The sequence below is a fragment of the Macrobrachium nipponense genome, chromosome 8 (genome assembly GCF_015104395.2).
Source record: "Macrobrachium nipponense isolate FS-2020 chromosome 8, ASM1510439v2, whole genome shotgun sequence".
Taxonomy (NCBI): Eukaryota; Metazoa; Arthropoda; class Malacostraca; order Decapoda; family Palaemonidae; genus Macrobrachium; species Macrobrachium nipponense.
Window position 1 is genome coordinate 38,672,203 of NC_087203.1, and position 12,500 is coordinate 38,684,702.

The 12,500-nt window shown below is 35.2% G+C and overlaps 1 protein-coding gene across 1 annotated transcript in view; it reads right to left on the bottom strand.

The window, feature by feature from the left end:
• LOC135222693 (tRNA-dihydrouridine(16/17) synthase [NAD(P)(+)]-like) overlaps positions 1 to 12,500 on the bottom strand; it is a 160,163-nt gene that overhangs the window by 143,727 nt on the left and 3,936 nt on the right.

The window sequence follows — 12,500 nt, forward strand, 5'->3', positions numbered from 1 at the left end:
GAGAGAGAGAGAGAGAGAGAGAGAGAGAGAGAGAGAGAGAGAGAAAAAAAAAACTGGCATGAAACTTGACCATACAACGAACGACTTTGGAAAAAATAGAAAAAAAAAAAGGTATGAAATTTGACCGTACAGCGAACGACTGGAATAAAAAAAACTGGCATGAAACTTGACCATACATGAACGACTTTTGAAAAAAAAAAAAAAAAAAAAAAAAAAAAAAGATGCATGAAATTTGACCGTACGGTGAAAATGGTAAAATTGGGTCAAATCTGAGGCTAAAGATACCTACCAATTTCCAAGAGGATACCAAAAATGCCAAGAAAGATATCAAGATAATAAGAAAGATATCATGAAAATAAGAGAGATATTAAGTTAATAAGAAGGATATCAAAGAAAAACAATAAGAAAGATATAAAAAAAGAGAGATATCAAGTAAATAAAAAATGATATCAAAGAAAAACAGATATATTACGAAAATAAGAGATACCAAGTAAACACGAAAGATATCAAAGAAAAACAGTAAGAGAGATAAAAGAAAATAAGAGAGATATCACGTTAATAAGAAAGATATCATATGAAAAACAAAGATATCAAGCATAAAACCTAAATTGGGTACGACCAAACAGGCCAGGTAGCCGGATAAATAGACATTATGTTTACTACATTCCTCTGGATTTTCCGAAATTCCAATAAATAATCAGAGGATTTAACCTCGAGAAAATATTCAGACGAACCACCGGAGTTACTCTCAGCAATACTGATCAAAATGGAGTGAAAGTTATTTTTCTGTTTGTTGAGAAATATTAACGTTACTGGCGATATCTCTTTTATTTAATTTTGGAGAAATATTAACGTTACTGGGGATATTTCTTTTCCTACTTTTGGAGAAATATTAACGTTACTGGAGATACCTCAGTCTTTAGGCGACGTAACTTGATTCTCTCGTGACGAGAAATTTCGACAGTAAATATCTGTTAACCTCTAAAAAGTTACTTAAAAGATAATAGTAATTCACAACTAGGAATTCTAAATGACAATAAGTTACTTAAAGAGATAATAGTAATTCATTACTAGGAATTCTAAATGACAGTTAACCTCTTAAAAGTTACTTAAAAGATACTTGTAATTCACTACTAGGAATTGTAAATGACAGTTAACCTCTTAAAAGTTACTTAAGAGATACTAGTAATTCATTACTAGGAATTCTAAATAACAGTTAACCTCTTATAAGTTACGTGAAAGATAATAATAATTCACTATTAGGAATCCTAAATAATAGTTAACCTCTTAAAAGTTACTTAAAGATAATAGTAATTCACTACTAGGAATTCTAAATGACAATTAGCCTCTTAAAAGTTACTTAAAAGATAGTAGTAATTCACTACTAGGAATTCTAAATAATAGTTAACCTCTTAAAAGCTACTTAATTAAAAGATACTTTTAATTCACTACAAGAAATTCTAAAATAATAGTTAACCTCTTAAAAGTGACTTAAGAGATAATAGTAATTCATTACTAGGAATTCTAAATAATAGTTAACCTCTTAAAAGTTACTTAAGAGATAATAGTAATTCATTACTAGGAATTCTAAATAATAGTTAACCTCTTAAAAGATAATAGTAATTCACAACCAGGAATTCTAAGTAACATTTAACCTCTAAAGATAATAGTAATTCACTACTAAGAATTCTGTTAAATACTAATCACAAAAGGTTCGTGGCAAGGAGAGAGAGAGAGAGAGAGAGAGAGAGAGAGAGAGAGAGAGAGAGAGAGAAGAGAGGGGAGGGGGGGGGAACAGTAGGCAAATTACGACGGCGTAACGTTTATATGTACGTTTCACCACATCTCAAATGAAACTTCGGCAAGAAACAAAAATCCAGTTAACGTCTCACTAAATGTCGTGTGTCAGATCTGCCGTTTCACACCCCCCACCCCCCCACCCCACCCCCACCCCCGCCTTCCGACGACCACCCGGACATGACGTCATGCAAGAAGAAAAATAATCCATTCTGAAAAGAAAAAAATAAGAGAATAACGAGATTTAAAACCACGGGACGAGGGGTTGGAAGAAGAGACACAAAATAAAGTGTAAAACGACGGAATTTTAAAAAAAAAAAGGACCACACGTTGTGGTCCGAAGGCCACACCGCAAAAAGGACCCCTTCAGCCAGGACAAAATCGATCCCCGGGAGCAACCACCGAATTCATAGAGAGAGAGAGAGAGAGTGGGTGGCCTAAGGCACATACGTACTCTCTCTCCCGCGGTAAGCGAAAAGGACATGACAAATTTTCGAGTGAATGAAAATATTCTGCTTCAAAGAAGAAAATCTCCACGCGATACTTGTCCTAGATTGGGGCATCAAAGAGAATAATAATAATAATGATTATTATCATTACTATTATTACTGCTACTGCATCAAGCACCCACACATAACAACCAGTAAAATACACCCAACGCGCTACAATTACTAATCAGGTCCTATTCAGCAAAGGCAGGAAAACACCTTCAACTATTCTCACTGAACGTTTTTTTTTCGACTAGGCTATACAGCGCAATGGAATGGAATAGAAAATTTTGGCCAAATGCCAAGCACTGGGACTTACGAGGTCATTCGGCGCTGAAAGGGCAATCGACGGTAAAAAGGTTTTGAAGGTGTTATGAAAGGAAAACCTCGCAGTTAGCATAATGAAATAATTGTTAGGAGAGGGTTGAGGAAAGCAAGAGAGAAGAAAAAGAATATGAACGGAGGCGCAGTAAAAGGAATGAAAGGGATTGCAGTTAGGGGTTGAATGGACGTTTTAAACTGCCTTAAGTAATACCTACAGTGCACAGTGTGAGGCGCACTGCTGGCGCTAACCCCCTACGCGTGAGCTACACTTCAAACAGAAATAAAAAGATTGAAATAAAAATTCAACGATAATTTTTTATACAATGGAGAGGAAAGGGATAAATAAAATTGCTTCAAAAAGACAAACAATTAAAACACACAGAGCAAAGTCTTTCTTCGGCCTCGCCTCCATCTTCGCAATCCCTTGCACCAGAGAGCAGTCAAGACAATTCTGAACTAAGAATTTAAGCTGAAGGGATTAATCACTTAGCCACAGACGATGGAAACGGTGGAAAAAAGAAACACAGAGAGAGACGACGAGAGAGAGCAGAGGAAGGAGAAGAAGGATGAGAGAGGAACGAGAGAGAGGAGAGGAAGGAAGAGAGTGAGGAAGTGGTGCAGGGTAGAAAAAATTGAATCGTTGGGCAGGGGGGCTGGGAGGGTTTGCGCCAGATTCAGTTTTAATCGGTGTAGTGACAAGATCAAGAAATTTCTCCAAAAAATGCAGACTAATTATACGTAAAAGACACATCGAGAAACCACCGGTTCGAGGTATATTAGGATAAATATATATATATAAATATAATATAAATAATATTAATATATATATATATATATATATTATATTTAATATATATATAATATACTGGTAATATATTTATGAAATTCGCGGATTAGCCACCCGATGCCCTACTCAAAACTTCTTAAACTCTTGCTCTTTTTCGATACGCTTATGGCACTACAAAGTCTTGACCGTCCTAACTTCCAAAAAAATCTTAAGAAATCATGATGTCCGGGGTGAGCAGGTTCAGAAGGTCAGGCAAAGGTGGCCTCGTTTCGTGATTTATGGGTCGTCGGGTCGGGTTTCCGTTTTCCCGCTACCGGGACATCATAGGGATGTTTCTTCATGACTTTCTTTGAAGAATTGTTGGATCTCAAAGCTTATTTTACCAGTGACAAGCGGTATCCAAAAAAAAGAGCAAATGAATTTGATTGAAGTTAAGTTAGAGGGCACACCGGCCGGGCACTAAGTACACAAGTTGCACCACGTGTCCTTGTGGAAAAAAAACATGGCACCCCAGTTTAAGACTAACATACATAACCACTTACCATAACCACACCAACAACTCACCACAAACACACACACACACACACACCACACCACATAATATATATTATAATTAACTAATATAATACAGCCAATACATATACAATATATACTAATATATAATTATATATATTATTATAAATAAGAAATAAAGAGTTCCCCCAAAAGAACCAAAACTGAATCCGCTGGATTGCTTGAGTCGAACAATTCTTCGTAAAATCGAAAAAGTTGTTTACTTTATCTACCAAGTGACCCTTGACCTCCTTTTATGACCCTGAATCTCCTCATCTCGAGGTCCAAGTTGCAGCGCAACCAGCCAAACGACAGGATCTGAATAAAAGGTAACTGAAATGAGGCCTAACTTGAAAGCTATCAAAGAAGTCAAACTTTGTATAGTTTTGAAAACCACCTTCAGATCTGCTAAGAAACACACCAACTGGACTTATTTACACTTGGAAGGATAAGGAAGACTGTTTGTTTCGTTTGTTGGTATGGCTGGCTTTTACGTTTGCATGGAAACCACGTTACTGTTTATCTTTCAGCAACGTGGACCAAACGGCATTATTTACGCCAAAAGCCAAAAAGGTTGCCTAACACATGAGAAAAACCCTCCGCAGCTGTAACCATGTAATCCAAATTGTAACGAGAAAGAGTTGGAAAGTACAGGATAAAAGGAAATGAAACAAAATGACATCACTAAGTGAGGTTTATTCACGGATTTTCACAACGTCTATAACCGAATGCTCTGAAAATTCCTGAAAACTCCATCATCGAATAGCTTCCAGAAAATTCCTGTTCTGGAGGAGAACTTAAACCTTTTTATTTAAAAAAAAACAAATTGATACAGGCAAACAAAAATCAGAGCAACATAAAATGTACAACTTTTTTTATTATAATAACAGGGGAAATTAACCAAAATTGAGACTGAACAAACGTCAGGAATATCCAACGAAAACAAAGTAAAAACACATCATGTAAAAGACACTCCAAGTCAAAAACATTCAAGCATCTAAACATATAGTCTATTAAAATAGTGAGCCAACTACTTTATAAAAATAAGAGATATTGCTTTACCATACGAATATATTTATAATTATTAGAATTGTTCGGAGGATAAACCCGATGCGTAATGGAACATTATAGTTTAACTAATCAAATAGTGGGACAACTACTTAAAATTAAATATATTGCTCCTTTACCAGACGAACAATACTTTATGTATTATTAATTTATATTTATTATTATTATTATTATTATTATTATTATTATTAATTATTAAGAAAGTGAACCCTCCTGCATATGGAACGAGGCCCCGAATAGGGGCGGAGGATGAATTGGAAAATTCCAAGGTTCCAAAGAAACGTAATAAGTGTTCATTTCAGAAGAGACAAGTAAACAGATAGGTAGACGGAAATACAGAAATAAGATAGATAAATATAATGGTCAACTATGGACACGATTATCCCCTTCAAAGTTAAAGCTGACATGGAAGAACAATATGAACTGGCTACCAATTAATGGATCTTTTGAACTAAATTCTATCGAAGGTGATAATTGGTCGAAAATAATGAAAGCAAACCCAATATCTTACTTCTGATTATAACATCCATGGAAGATAAAATGAGCGATTAATAAATTAATAAATTGACGCCAATAATTTGCAAAAAAACTGTTTCACTTCAAGTGCCAAATGAATAAACTTAAAATGCCAAAAAAAGCATAATAAATAAGCTCTTTTTTTTTTTTTTTTTTTTTTAAGAAATCACGTTAAAGTAAAATTTTTGATAATTCAAAGATAAAATTCAAATAATCTTTAAACGATTACCCAGAGACATTCAGAGTAACTTATTTTATTCCTAATAGTTAAAGCAAAACAACGGATAAATCCATCAATGGACAAGCTAGTTAAGACTTCAAGGGGGGGAAAAAAATTTTTTGCACTACCTAAGAATATAACTTTAGCAGCCAATTACCTGGACATACAAAGTTAATAATACTAATAAACCAGTAACAGTATTGCTTTTAGAACAATAACAATATAACAAAACTAAGACTTATACATCAACCAGGCAGACTTCCCAGCCGTTTTAAAGCTGAGAATGAGATCTCTTTATATCGCGCCTTTCGGGGAAGGGGACGGTCAAGAAGTCCACCACGATTACGAACACTTCTTTAAGCAAACTGGCACTTATAAGCCTTCCAAATCCAATCCTCGAGAACTACCAACTTCACGGTTCATTACAGACCACTGAAATCTTTCTTTCCAATACACGCCATGGAGTTAACTAAAATTAAAACAATTATACTTAACACAAACACGCACGCACACACATTATAATTATAATTATTATAATATAGATTATATTATATATTTAATATATCATAATATATAATAATATAATTATAAATTTTATACGTATATAATTTTTTTTGCTGAGGAGCTAATGGTCTTGCTTTCTGTATTTTCAATTTACATCCTTCTGATTCCTTCTGTTCCCAATGACTGTTGGAATAATTCAAGTTCCATGGCTATTGTGGGCTTGTTTCATTTCATTGAAAAGTGGTTTCAATGTCATAAATAAATGTTTGTAATACACAGCAGCATTATATAACATACCATTACATGCGTACATAACATACATAGCATTACATTATGTATATATATATATATTATAATATTACATATTATATATTTATTATATATATATATATATTACACACAATACAATAAATAAATTACACACACAACACAGTACATACTATTATATAGATATTATATATAATAATAATAATATAGCTAATATATATTATATATATATTTAGAATTTGTGTGGTGTGGTGTGATTGGTGTGTGTGGTGTCTGTGTGTGTGGTATAAGCAGTTTTATCCTGAAAGTGAGGGTTCAGACAACAAAAATAAAAATAAAGAAAATTTCAACATTAAATTGAAAAAAAACCAAAAAAAACTCCAGCAAAAACAAAAAAGCAAAGATTCACCCCTCGTAACTGCATTATGCATGGCAATAAAACGACGAATACCAGTCACGTAAAAGCAAACAGCATCCGGCAGTTTATTTTTAATCCATCAAGCACAGAAGGTCTGATTAAAAGCAGTCCACTAACACCAACCCCCCCGCCCCCGGTGGGAGGCCTTATCCGATTCATTCTAATCGCCCACCTGGCAGCTAATCTCGGTGGCCGCACCGTTCATTACTCCCTGCGGATATCACAAAAGGGAACGTTTCCAGTCCAGAAAACGTCGTTTCCCAGGCCATTTATCCAGTACAAAGGTCCAGCGATCGTTTCCGAGTCGCCGTCGCCCTTCCACCAAGGAGTCAAAATTACTAATTAAAAAAATAGTAAAAAATAAAAGAAGAAAGTAAGAAAAAAGAAAGAAAAAAGAAAGAAAATAGAAAAAATCTAATGCACCTCCTACACCACCGTCGGCTAACCAATGTTTTACGATAGGCTCAGAATAGCAGTAGCATAGGCAATATAAAAATTTAGGCCAAACGCCACCATCGGAGCCTGGGGATCTATGAATTCATAATAATACTTATAGGGCGGGGAAAATTAATTTAATAGAACCGTGTTTAACAAATGGATGTAAAAAGGAGGGAAAAAATAATCCCGCAGTTATATACGGAAACGATTGTTAGGACAGGGTGGAAAGTAAGAAGAAAGAGAATATGAAAGGAGGTACACTAAAACAGAAAGAAACAGGTTGCAGCAGCTCGGGGCCGAAGGGACGCTGCAAAGAACCTGGGGTAATTCCTACAGTGTACCACGTTGAGGATGCACTGACGGCACCTTAAAATAACCCGCGCCCCATCCCGCCCCTCTCTACAAGGGATACCTCCCGATTATACGCCTCGTATTTCTTTCATCTCCGGCCATAACCCCAAAATACGATACACAAACAATTTCTCTCATATTCTTCAAATGTTGGTGTCCTAGAGAACATTTTTTAAAAAGTTTCAGCTACAAATAATAATACAAAAGAAGTTCGCCAAGTTCAAGAGATTGAAAAATATTCTGATTCACAATTTTAAGGTTCAATTTGCAAGCAAAGATTTGGGTCGTTATAGCCACAACAAAGGAGGCTGAACAGCGGCTGAATGCATAATCCATTCGACGTAGTTTTCAGAGTTAAAAGATCGCTGAGAGAGAGAGGCAGAGAGAGAGGAGAGGAGAAGAAGAAGAGAGACGAGAGAGAGGAGAAGGAGGAGAGAGCGACTCACGGGCCAAAACAGAGCTAGGAGAACAATGGTAAAACAGAGAGAGAGGAGGAGAAGAGGAGAGGGAAGGGGGGGGGGGGGGGAGAAGGGGGGGGGAAGAAAGGCCCGAGGCACTACGTAAAACAAAGAACGAGAGGGAGAGGGAACTATGTTAAAACAGGAGAGAAAAGTTAACAAGCAGTTACAAGGATTAGGATGTCTTCAAAAACTTATTTTAGTCCCATCCGAGGAGGGACCACGTGTTACTACATTAGTCCTCTGCCCAGAAGCAGGCTTTGACTGTTCATTCACCAGTGTCCTGAATGATTGGCTTAGCTTTTTTTTAAACTCTTCCAATGTTGCTGTGTTTACAAATTTGCTGGTGGCCAGTTTATTTCCATACATCTTGGTATGTAAAGAAGTTCCCACACAATGGGATTGTGCTTGTATCTCTTCAGTTCTAGTTTCCATCCACCTTATTTCTTGTCTGCGTTTCGTTTTTTTAACGTAAAAATAGGTTATTAAACCGTAAAACAAAAACAGAAGAGAGAATGAGAGAGAGAGGAGAATGAACGAGAAGAGATGAAATGGAAAGAGAGAAAGAAGAGAGGAGGAGGAGGAAATTATGTCAAACACAAGAAGCAGAGACCACTCTACATCAAAGCTTCGATTTAAAATAGGGGGCGAGAGCGGGAGGAAGAACGTACGTGAAAAACATAAAACTCCGAGAGAAGACGGAGAGAAAGAGGAGATGAGATGAGAGAGAGAGGAGGGAGAAGGAGAAGAAGAGCACTCATCTATGTTAAAATACGAGGGCCGAGAGGGAAGGGAAGGAGGGAAGAACTGGACTGGGGAGGCAAGGGAAACAAAACCAATTCGGTTAATTGCATATCATGACGAGAAGACCCTGATTAAACGCATTTTTTGCCTAAAGGACTCCATCTTATCCTTCTCCAGTTAAACGCTCCACCGTTAAATCAATGGCAGGACGCCTCTTATGGCAGTTTCCAGTCGCGAGGATTGGTTAGTTTTCCCCCGCAAAGAGTAAAGGCAAAGGCCTCTGGAACCACTTTATTAATCCCCTCGGAATGTCTTTCTAAGGTAGGATTCCTTTGCCGTTTAGGTTTATGTCTTTTGTTTAGATATTCAATAAACATATATGCAATAACACAAAGGTACATGCATTTGTTATTTGTATAATACACACGCACACAAACCACAACCACAGCACACACACACATATATATATTATAATATATATATATAATTATATAATTATTATATATATAATATTATATACTATTATATTTTATAATATATATGAAGCCAATTCCACAGGAACAAAAATGATAGTCAGAAATCCTAAAGCGCTTTCGTCTCTTTACTCAGGACATTGTCAATGTCTTGAGTAAAGAACGAAAGCGCTCCTTGGAAGTTTCTGACTATCATTATTTTTCCTGTGGAATTCGCTCCTTATTTATACAAGTCACGCCATCTACTACTGTGATTTATTTAAATACTTTAATATATAGAATATAACAATATATACTAATACACATAAGTAACTAATATTAACTAATATAGAAAAGAAATGTTCCTTAAATTTAAGTCCTTCGGTTCTATTTAAACTTTAAACTTTATGCTTTCATAAATGAAAAAAGTTGTATAGATACAAATATAAGCAAAAAACAATTAAATCATATTCAGTTGTTTACATGTTTTGCGGACTGTGAAACGGACCAACTTTAATTTTCGGTTAGGGTTAAATCTGTTTTAGGTTTAACTTTGTTGACCGTGGGATGATCATCCGATAATCACCTGATTGATACTCTATCTTTGAATTTTTACCCTTTTGAAAATTAATCATCTCGTATTCTTGATCTTGTAATTATGTAACCTGGAAACGAACCTCTCGCTCCAACTTTCCAATTATTATTTCAATCCGCTCCAATTTGACCAATAAGTTACCTTAGTAAAAAACGAAAGCGCTATTGGCACTTTGCATGTACTATCATTTTCCTTCTTGGTATTTCTCGCCTTACACACAACACCACCACACGAACACAATCACAAACTAACACTTATATTATTAAATATATATACTAATTATAATAATTATTTAATATACATACTTATTAACTAATAATACTTATATTAGTTAAATATATAGTACTTATAGTATGATATATATATATATATATATATTATATATAATATTAATAATAAATAATTAATTAATGATATACTATATACTTATATATATAATCTTAACTATTATATATATTATACTATATAATATATAATATATATATATTATATATTTTAACCCGCACATATACAAACAAAACAAACATTATAATATACACATAAACTAATCACATTATTTAATAATTTTTGACTTTGATTCACAGTAATTTCGGACATACATTCAATTACGATCTTTTTGCATCTTACGCACGTTTTGTCAACTAACCACTATAAAAAAAAAAAAATAAGCAACTGCATTCACGTTATTTTCTGTTTGTTAAAATTGCTACCTAGGCCATGATTTTGATAGTCTGAAACAAGCTATCAGCATGTGAATGAGCCTTATAAAATTAGCAAGCAGCATAGCTGCAAAATATATCTTTTCCGCCAAATCTGCTTCCCTGAGAAAAAGAGAAAAAGGAAATTCTTTCAGGAAAAGAGAATAAGAAATTGGACAAGTTTTGCCTTACAATAAGTGATGACAAATATACACTAGCCTCTCATGAGATTTTAAAACATTAAACAAAACTTTAACTGTTCACAAACTAATATATATCGTAATAAAGACAGCCGCCGGACATAAGCCGTAAAAAAAAAGGGGCAATTAAAATGAAAAGAAAATAAAGCTTACAACATTTATTCTGATGTGGACCAATGAACCGCTATGCTTTATATTATACATTAACAAACTTTATGTGTACAATAAATATATCGTAATAAAGACAGCGCTGACATACGTAAAAGCAATAAATGAAAGTAAGCTTACAACATTTATCTGAGTGGCCAATACGCTATTATATATATTTCCATTAATACTCCAAGTGATGGATTCCGGACGCCATTCAAATCGAGCCTCATCAACTTGCGACGAGTTCTCATTAGGAACCTGAATAGTAAATTCCAGAAGCCCACCACCGGTCTACACTTGGCTTCCAGATATTAATTTTGGCTCTTGCTAAAAAAAATTCAAAAAGGCATGATAATATATCCAAAACGTTCAGTTTTTTTTAATATCGTTAGTGCTTACGAAATATTCGTGTGATTCGTTCTGATCTGATCACCAAAAATCTTGGAGAGGGTGTATAAGCATGAGAGAGAGAGAGAGAGAGAGAGAGAGAGAGAGAGAGAGAGAGAGAGAGAGAGAAAAGGATTAGGATGTCTCAAAGACTTGTTAGTCACATCCGAGGAGACATCGTGTGCTCATCTATCTCTAGGAGCAGGTTTTACTGTGCATTCACAGTGTCCTAGTAATTTTGTCTAGTTTTCTTGTAAACTCTTCCACATTTGAGAGAGAGAGAGAGAGAGAGAGAGAGAGAGAGAGAGAAGAGTTACAAGGATTAGGATGTCTCAAAGACTTATTAGTCCATCCGAGGTGATATCGTGTGCTCATCTATCTCTAGGATAATTTCATCTAGCTTTCTCGTAAACTCTTCCACACTTGAGAGAGAGAGAGAGAGAGAGGAGAGAGAGAGAGAGAGAGAGAGAGAGAGAGAACCAAACACCATTATCTTTCATTATAAAGCAGCGGACGATAAAACTCGGCCTAGCAACGACCCTGGCCGCTCGTTTCGTCGGTGCAATAAACCTGCCAACGGCTCCTTATCAATTTCCCAATTCTTGTTTCTCCTCGCCCTCCTTCGCCTCCTTCTTCTTCAACCGTGATGATTTGGACCGAAAATAATTCATATACATCTTCACAATAATAAACAGTAACATCACCGTGTCTTACTGCTAAGTTATTGATATGTGTACAATTTATGAACAAGCCTTCGGCAGCATATGTCGTAATGTGAAGTATGGAAAATATTGATTCACAGATTAAAAATAATAATAATAATAAATCAAGAAGAAGGTATCACTCACTGATATCGTAGTACCATGGGACAACAGAGTGTATGAGAAAGAAAAAGAAAAAATGGATAAGTATCAAGACCCGAAAATACAAATAAGAAGGATATGGGATATGCCAATGGAAATTGTACTCATAATCATAGGGACGCTGCACGATCCCAAGATCCCTGAAAAGGAATCTGAAAAAACTAGATACCGAAGTAGCTCCAGAACTCCTGCAGAAGAGTGAGATCCTGGAAACAGAGCATAT